Source organism: Balaenoptera physalus (genome assembly GCF_965194825.1).
Source record: "Balaenoptera physalus genome assembly, chromosome: 2".
Taxonomy (NCBI): domain Eukaryota; kingdom Metazoa; phylum Chordata; class Mammalia; order Artiodactyla; family Balaenopteridae; genus Balaenoptera; species Balaenoptera physalus.
In genome coordinates, this window is record NC_138883.1 from 178494790 (window position 1) to 178503432 (window position 8643).

Here is an 8643-nt window from a genome sequence, read left to right on the forward strand (position 1 = left end):
CTAGAAGGGGAAAGAAGGTCAAGAAGTTGAGAAATATCATTTTTTTCTTCCAGTTTTATTGAGATATAATTGACATACAGCACTGTATAAGTTTAAGGTATAATGATTTGATTTACATACATTATGAAGTGATTATCACTATAAGTTTAGTGAATAGCCATCATCTCCTACAGATACAAAATTAAAGAAAAAAAATTGTTGCTTGTGACGAGAACGCTTAGGGTTGACTCTCTTAACAGCTTTCATATGTAACACGGAGCAGCGTTAATTATATTCATCATGCTGTCCAGCACATGCCTAGTACTTGTTTATCTTATAACTGGAAGTTTGTACCTTTTGACCCCCTTCATTCATCTGATTCCCCTCCCCCAACTCTAGGAACCACAAATCTGGTGTCTTTTTCTATGACGTTGTTTGTTTGTTTGTTTGTTTGTTTGTTTTTAAAGTATAACTGACCTACGACATTATGTTAGTTTTTGATACATAGCATAGTGATTGGATACTTCTATGCAGAGGAATATCATTGTATTTGTATATTGACTGGGACAACCCAATAAGCAGGGAGAACAGATGAGGCAGAAGGAAACTGCAGGAGTGTCCTCGAGTCCTGGGAGGCGAAGGTCGGCCTCACCAGGAGCAAAAGCAGTGCGTCCACAGAATCGGAAAAGAAGGCGCATGGACACAGCTTCTCAAGGGTAGAGTTCTAGGACGTTGTTTTCTGTTTGCTTCTATTTTCTCAGTCCTATTTCCATAGGACTTCAGCTGAAAGTGAGAATGGGGGAGGAGGCATGGGAAGTTTGAGGAGGGAGAAGAAATCATTTAGGGATCTAGGGCACAGGGGTTGGCAAACTACCAGCCACCCCACTGCTTTCCCAATTCGACTGCAGAGTTGAGTGGTTGTTATACAGACGTGATGGCCCACAGAGCTGAAAATATTTACTCTCTGTAGCATAACAGAAAAGTTCACCCATCCCTGATTTGGGAGAACGGGAGAGAGGATGGACTTGGAAAATGTAGTTTGATTACCTGGCAGCACCACGAGCTCCCACTAGGTTAGTGATCATGAATTTCGGTGAGAGAGGTCACTGTGTCCGTGACCCTCACCAGCAATCACGGAAATAGTGGGGACAGGGACAAAGTAGAAGAGCTGCATTTAACCTTGGGTGTGGCTTAGCCAGGGGAGAGGGGAACAGTGAGAGCCAAGCACAGGACTGGATGACTTCTGAAAGGGAGTGCTTGCAAGGACTGGCCATGAAATTTAAGCCAGGGGGAAAGGATGTGAAGATAAGAGGGTGATGATGTTACTGACCAGGGTTCTTGGGCTCCTTAACCAATAGAAATTGATAAGACGCCAGACAAGAAATGCAGGCAAGGCTTTACTGGGGCCCCTGCTGCAGCAGGGGGAGCAAAAACAAGTAACAGGTGTCCTTGCTCACTCCTGTTACTTGAGGGGGGGCAAGCTGGTTCCTTATATGGGGGTGTGTCCAGGGGTTGGGTTGGAGGCATGGCTTAGGTGGTCTGCCCACCCCTTTGGTGGTGTTGAGTGCAGGGGGTAGGCACAATACCCTGCTTTTGCTCCCAGCTTTTCAGAAGTTGTCAGTTGGGTTTTTGGTCTTTTTGTACCTTGCTCTCCAGAATGTGCCCCAACTGTGCATGCACGCAGTTATTTCTAGTCCCTTATAGTTTCTTTGTATCTTGTTGCTGGAGGAGACATTTGTCCAGGTGCAAGCACTGCAGCAAAGAGTCCCAGGTCCCAGGTCCCAGCCTGTCTCAATAAGAGATGTCAAAAGGTGATGGGGTCAGCGAATTAAAGCTCTTGTTGGAGCTGAAAAATTGTTGGAGTTAGAAAACTAGTGACCTGGAAAAATAGGAGATGGTGGATGGAAAGTGGGAGGCTTGCTGATAACAGGAGGGTTGCAGTGATTGGCTGTGACACGGTCTGGGAGTCAAGGATGGGGGGGAAGAGTTAGAGAAGGGGTGAAATGGAGAACCAGGTCCTCAGAGGAGAGGGAGACAGGGCTCCAAGTGGCCCCAGTGATGGAAGGAATCACCAGGGCGAATGTTCAGAAACATTGTGGAAAACTTGGGAATAAGGCAAATAGGGTGACGTGTCTCTTCAGTGTCACAGTGGAACATGTCTTACAAGCCTACCTGCAAATCACTGGCTTACCTAGGAGAATGAACCTGTGTTTGGCTTTGTTATTTATTACTGGATTAGAACCCAGACACTGTAAAGTTACACATTAACTTGTACATTTCTGTGCAGGAGAGAACCCTATAGATTATTAGTATTATGGCCCTGTGGGACATTAACCAATTTTGTATCTACCCTAGCAATCCTATTCTCACTTTGTTTTCAGAACATTTAGAAATGATCAGACCCTCAGAGTGCTCTTGGAATCAGCTTTATTGTTGTACTGGTTTCTTCATTAGCAAATTAATAAATTTTTTAGGTGTTCACCCAGTATTTTTAGGAGAGCAGTGTTTTTCATTTTTCAAGAAATTATAATTGGAGGGCATTAAAATCGTCAGCAATTTTAACGGGAGTCATGATGGAGTGAGTAACTGTACTTGGAGAGGGGGTCTTTAAAGAGGGGATCAAGTTGAAATGAGGTCATTAGGGTGGGTCCTAACCCAATACGACTGGAGTTCTTACAAGAAGAGGGAAGTTAGACACAGACACATACGTGGGGAGGACACAGGGAGAACACGGTCATCTACAAGCCCAGAAGAGAGACCACAGAGGAAACCCACCCTGCTAACACCTTGATCTCAAATTCTACCCTCCAGAACCGTGAGGAAATACATTTCTCTTGCTAAGACACTCGTCCTCTGGTACTTTGTTATGGCGGCCCCAGCAAACTCATTGCAGCCGCCTCCTCCTTCTTTTCCCGGTCAGGACGATCACTGTGAGGGTTTGGTGAGGGGGTTTCTATTCATGGTGTAAGTATTTTACTGAACGAGCTAAACTTCATAGGAGCAAAAGGAAAAGAAAAGTCTTCTTTCCCACCTTCTCCATTCAAGACATCCTGAGGATTTGTTCTTAAATGTCCCTACGCAGAATCTCAAGCTTTTCCAGGCCTTTTCAGTCCCATGAACAATCTCATTTCAGCAGTTAAAACAGCCCGAGTTGTGTAATCATCAAAACTCCAAACTTCATTGAAAGGTGAAATGTTTCCCCTCGTAAAGCCGGCAGTGAGGGAGGCGGGGGCAGTGCGCTTTCTTTGCGCCTCCGCTGTGGACCTTGCATTCCTCCTCCTTCTCTCCAGCCCTGGTTCTGACCCGTTCCCCGGCTGGGTCGGTGGTGAAGGATGCGGTTTCAGGCCATCTCACGTGCAGTTGAGCCCTGGCACTGGGGCCCCCGGCTAGCAGGTGTGTGTGGTCCCCCTTTTCCTGGCTGGGGGCCCCAACCTACAAAGCTTCATGCAGGCCACCTGCTGGGCTTCTGCATCCCACTCCTCTCTGGAGTCCCCTCACCTCTCCAGAAGATTTCCCTCCGAAGGCAGATCCCTTTCAAGATGTCTCCGTGCCATCTCCTGCCCACGGAACCAGTGAACTCATGGGGAAAACACAGGTGTTTCTGTCACGCTCTTGATGGCAATAAACACATTCCAGTGAAACCATCTCTCCAGTGCGGTTGGGCTTAGACTATGGCCCCTCATGAGTGACTAATGGAGAGAGTCAAATACCCCCGAACCCCGGGGACCCTGGGTACCTCTTCAAGGCCTCCTCCTGAAGCCCCCCTCTGTCACTTGCCTTGACTGGAGGGGATGTACGCCTTCCCGTCCCCACGTTGGGGACCTGCCTTGGCACCAGCATGCTTCTCTGTAAAGCTCTCCCTCTCTCAGCTCTGTAGCTCCTTGCCTTTCCTAGGCTGGTGTTTGCTTTTCCCTCTTGCAGCTTACAGTCTCTTAGGATGTGGGGACGCTTGGCGTCAATGCCACTGTCAAGGGCCTCTGTGGCAGTGGAGTCCGGTTTGAATGTCCCTTCACTGCAAGCCTGTGCTACGGGGCTGAGGGTAAATGTCCAACCCATCGCTCCAGGTGGACCATGGCTCCTCACCGCTGACTGGCAGGGCCATCAGCTTGGGACACAATTTTTGTAACCAGCGTTTCTGCATGTTTCGAGACTGTGGATTCGCGTGGACAAATATCACCTGTAATAACCCACGTCTCGTGGACTCATGTCTCCACCTGAGAACCTTCTCCATCTGAAGAGTCCCCCCAAATATTTGAGAGCCTCTACGAGGTTCCTTCTGGGGAAGGAAAGCTCCTGTGGGCACCCCTGCTGCCCTGCAGTGGGCATTTCCCCGATGGGGTATTTTACACCCAGCACCCACATCTTCTAACAACGCAGGCAGGGTTACTAGGAGGCACAAATGCCTCTCTCCCCTTTGGGACGTCACACTCTATCCTGTGAATCCAAGCAGTGTGGCTTGTGTCCAATGTCTTAGTGAAATTTTTGCACATATATCCCCCCGCACACACTTGTTATAGAACTCAAGTTCTATAGAACTCGAGTTGGAAACCTCCCTCAATTTGAGGATGGCAAAGCTTGGTCGGACACTGACCTTTCCTCACCACTCTCCACTCAGCCTCCTGGTCACCCTGGATCAACCTGGCCCAGTCACTGCAGGGAATGGTCCCGGAGGGAGCAGGGGCTGGAGCAGAGAACATCCAAGGGACCCACAGGGCCAGCAGGGGACCCCCATGTGCACCCGCAGGGCTCTGTCCTTCTGGCGTGCACCTCACCCACCCTCATCTTAGCTCTGACCTGGGACAGTCCTTTGGAGGTGCTGCAGGAACCATCCTGCCGTGATGAGCTCAGAGAGATGGGAGCTGCAGCCCAGCAGCTGGGGTGGGGAGGCGGGTGGCCAGGCGACGCTGGGGGCCCCGCCCGGGGCTCTGAATCCAGCGCTGTGCTGGGCGACCAGCGTGACTCTCTGCAAACACCCAATCTCAGTGTCCTGCCATCCTGAACCTGTCACAGCATGCAGGAGCAAAGGAAACCACATGAAAAGAAACTCCCTTTACCCAGCCTGGGCTGGGCTCACTTGTTTGTTTGTTTTGTGTGTTGTTTTCTGTTCATGCTTTTCAGGATCAAAGTTCTTCGCTGGATTTTTTTTGGTGCAGTGGTGAGAAATGTAGTCTCCAAGCAAAGGTCACTGGGCCAGACTCTTGGATTTAGTGAAGAGAAGGCTATAATCTTTCTTCCTGGCAGCCCTGGGCCACTGGAGAAAATTACGAAAGAGACCTTGTGCCCCCCTGGCGCAGAGGCCGACAGCAAGGAGATAGAAAGAATAGAGAGTGGGGCTGTTCCAGCTTCGAGTCAGAGCTGCTTTGCCCAAATGAGGGCAAAACAACTTTCAGGGCCAAACAGAATCATCAGGGCAAAGAATTAATGGGGCTAGAATTTTTAATCGTATTCATAGAACACTTTCTTGTATCCGAATGCTAAACATTGCCCTTATGTGAAAGTTTTACATAGAAATGTGCTTCAGCAAATTGAACAGGGCCACGCTGCTGTCTCATGTGGCCTTAAGCAGGGAGGGACCCGGCCCCTGTGGTGGGGATCCTGGCCCGGGCACCATCTACATTCCCAGGCCCCTGGGCTGGTCTGGACACAGCTGGGCTGGGCTGGGCCGGGCAGGGCTGGCCTGGGACTTGAGTAGCAGCTCCCTGATGAGGAGTCGGGGCCCAGGCAGTGGACTGAAGAAGTATTGCCTGGACAACCACGGCCAGGGGCAGGAGCAGCTGTGCGAGCAGCCCAGGGTCCTACCTGGCCGGCAGCCTCCTGCCGCAGGCACTGGTGTGGGCACAGGTGGAGACAGACAGCCTGGGAAACAGCAGTCGTGGCGCATCTGTGCATCTTGGGCTGGCGCCAGGCACCCGGACCCCTGAGATTCAGTGGCGGCAGCTCCCAGCATGAGAAGACAATGCCTAGGCTCTGCTCCTACCTGATTTACGAGCTAGAAGCAGATCTGGTGCCCTCAGGATGGTTGAAACTGTTTTCACAATTGCTCCCCGGCCCCCAGCATCCACATAGGCCAGGAAGATTCTTGTGCCAGCAGCTGGGAAGGACTTTGAAAGGCTGCCAGCCATCCCTGGCGGCCTCTCCTGGGTGCCAAGGAGAAGAAAATTGCCCTCTTTCCTGACGGAACACTGCTTTCCTCCCATTACCAGTTCAGTGTTGACACTAGGTTCCGGATGATGAAATCCAGGCCATGGGGACTTCATGCCCTCGTGGCAGTGGCTCCGATGATACTATATATTGGGCCGGAAAGAGCAGAAGCCTGGAAGCCAGGATCCCCAGGCCCGAGTCTTGGCCACAAAGCCAGCGCTCAGCTCCTCAGAGCCTTGGGTGTGTCCCTTCACCTTGCCGGGCCTGGGGGGTCACCCTGAGCCCTGAGGAGCTGGAGGATGGGCTGTGGGCTCCATGTCACTTGCAGTTTCATGTCCGGTAACGGGGGTGAAAGGAGGGGCTCAGGTTGACAGGTGTCTGGGCTCACACCCTTTACCCCCAGGAACACTGGGCCTGCCTGACCCGAGAACCCGGTGTGGGTAGTTTGCTTGCTTTGGCCAAGATTTGGGACTGCGATGAGATGTCACGTATGAAAGTCCTCCAACGCCAAAGGGGAATCCTCCTGAGATGGTTGTTATTGGTAATAGTAATATTCACCGTGGACCATGGGTCCCAGGAAGACCGGGCTCCTGTGTATGCCTAGGAGTTCCCCATCTTCACAGCTTGCCACGCCCACTGTGGGAGTGGGTGGCCACAGCTCTCCCCTCTCCCACCCAGGGTGCTGGGGCGTATTCAACCAGAAGGGTGATTAAAAACAGCCCTGCGTCTTGACTCTTGCAGGAAAGTGCTTTTTTATCCCCTTTTGCTCTCCCAGTGATGCCGAGCTTCTGGATGGAAGGCATTTATAGAATCCAATCAGCCTTATTTGACAGATAGAAAAGCAAACACCCTGAGATTTGTTCAAGGCCACGGGCCAAGCTTTGGGGAGCCCCCGGCCTGAGGCCAGCTGCCTATCTTCTGGTGCACAACTCTTCCTGCTCCCCACCGCCACACCCCTTCATCACCAGAGGCTTTGCCTACAGAACTTCAGCTATGCAGACTTTCCCAGACACTCAGAAGACGGAAGAGATTTTTCACTTTTTTTTTACTCCCATCTTACATGTTGGGAAGCCACAGCCAGAGAACGAGTATCACGAAATGCTCAGTTTCTCTTCTCAAAGAAACATATATGTTTGTGCATGTATGATGGGAAATTTACTTTTAAGTTCAGAATTGAAGCATCTCCTGGCCTATATTAATGATAGATCTTAGATCCTGATATTCTGCTCTTATTTTCACAGACCTCTTTCTCCTCTAATTAGAGAAAAAGTCAAGGAGTAAAAAAAAGAAAAAAAAAGGGAGTTGCTTAGTGATCAAGAATGAATAAAGTTTAAGGGGAAAAGTAGGAAAGAACGTGTACTTTGCGGGGGGGGGTTGATGTCACCACCTACAGATACACAAGGTGCCCCCTATAGCGGCAGGGTGGTGACACAGTGACTGTCCACCAATACCACACGATGGTGGCTACAGGCCTGGGCAGGTCGGGCCCCCAGGGCTGCAGCTCTTCCCTGAACCTCTCCCAGATGCCAGAAGCAGAAGTGATCCTGGGATTCTCTCTACACACCATTTTTTTTGCGGGGGAGGGCAATGGACCATTCATGCATAGGTGATCATGCCTCTAGCTTATTTCCAGAGCATTAGGTAGAGAAAGAAAGAAATGAATTTTATGCAGAAATTGCTCTTAATATATCCAGAGTCTGGCCTAATAGATGCAATTGGATGTGCCTCATTTTCCTGCTCATCTGCAGGTAAAATTCCTCACTGTCTCCCAAGCAGGACGGACAAAGAGATGCGAGAGTATATCTTACCCTATATGAAGACATGTGCTCCTAGAGCTTCTATTCGGCCTGTCACAACTCAATCCCATTTTCCTGAATGGCTTGTTTAACTTTCACAGGGTATCAGATGAACTGTGGTGTAAATAATATTTGAACAAGAGGGAGATTATTGAGCTGCCAGCTAAAAAGGCACTTTACAGATACCCCATTACCCTGTTTAAATACCCCAAGCATTAGTGCGCTTGGAAACCTCTTCATATTAAGTAATCATTTTAAAACAACACACATTGTTCAGCGGGAGGCACCCGATTCCAGCTCCACATTTAGCACTTAAAAGAGTTTAGAGACTCCAGACGCCCTTATCAACTCTCAGACAGGGGCACTAAAGTCAGGTGAGTTGCTCCTGCCTGGAAACCACAGGCTAGAGCTCAGATGAACACAGGCTCCAGTTAAGTGCTTAAAGTATTAAGAGAATCTAAAAACAAAGTGCGCGCCATTAACCAAATTGGGGCTGGCTTTTGATGATCTATGACTGGTATTTGTGGCTTGGTCTTTGTCAAAAGTTTTTTAAAAGCGAAGGGGTTGGGGGTGGAAATGACATGCTTATAACTCTTCTCCAGGGTACAACAGAATAAGAAGGGCCCGTTAATGAGTCTGGACCAATGAGCATTTCTAAACATCTGATTTTCCCCCTCAAACACAATTAGCTACGAGAGGCCACCAGAAGGAAAAAAAAAAAAAAAAT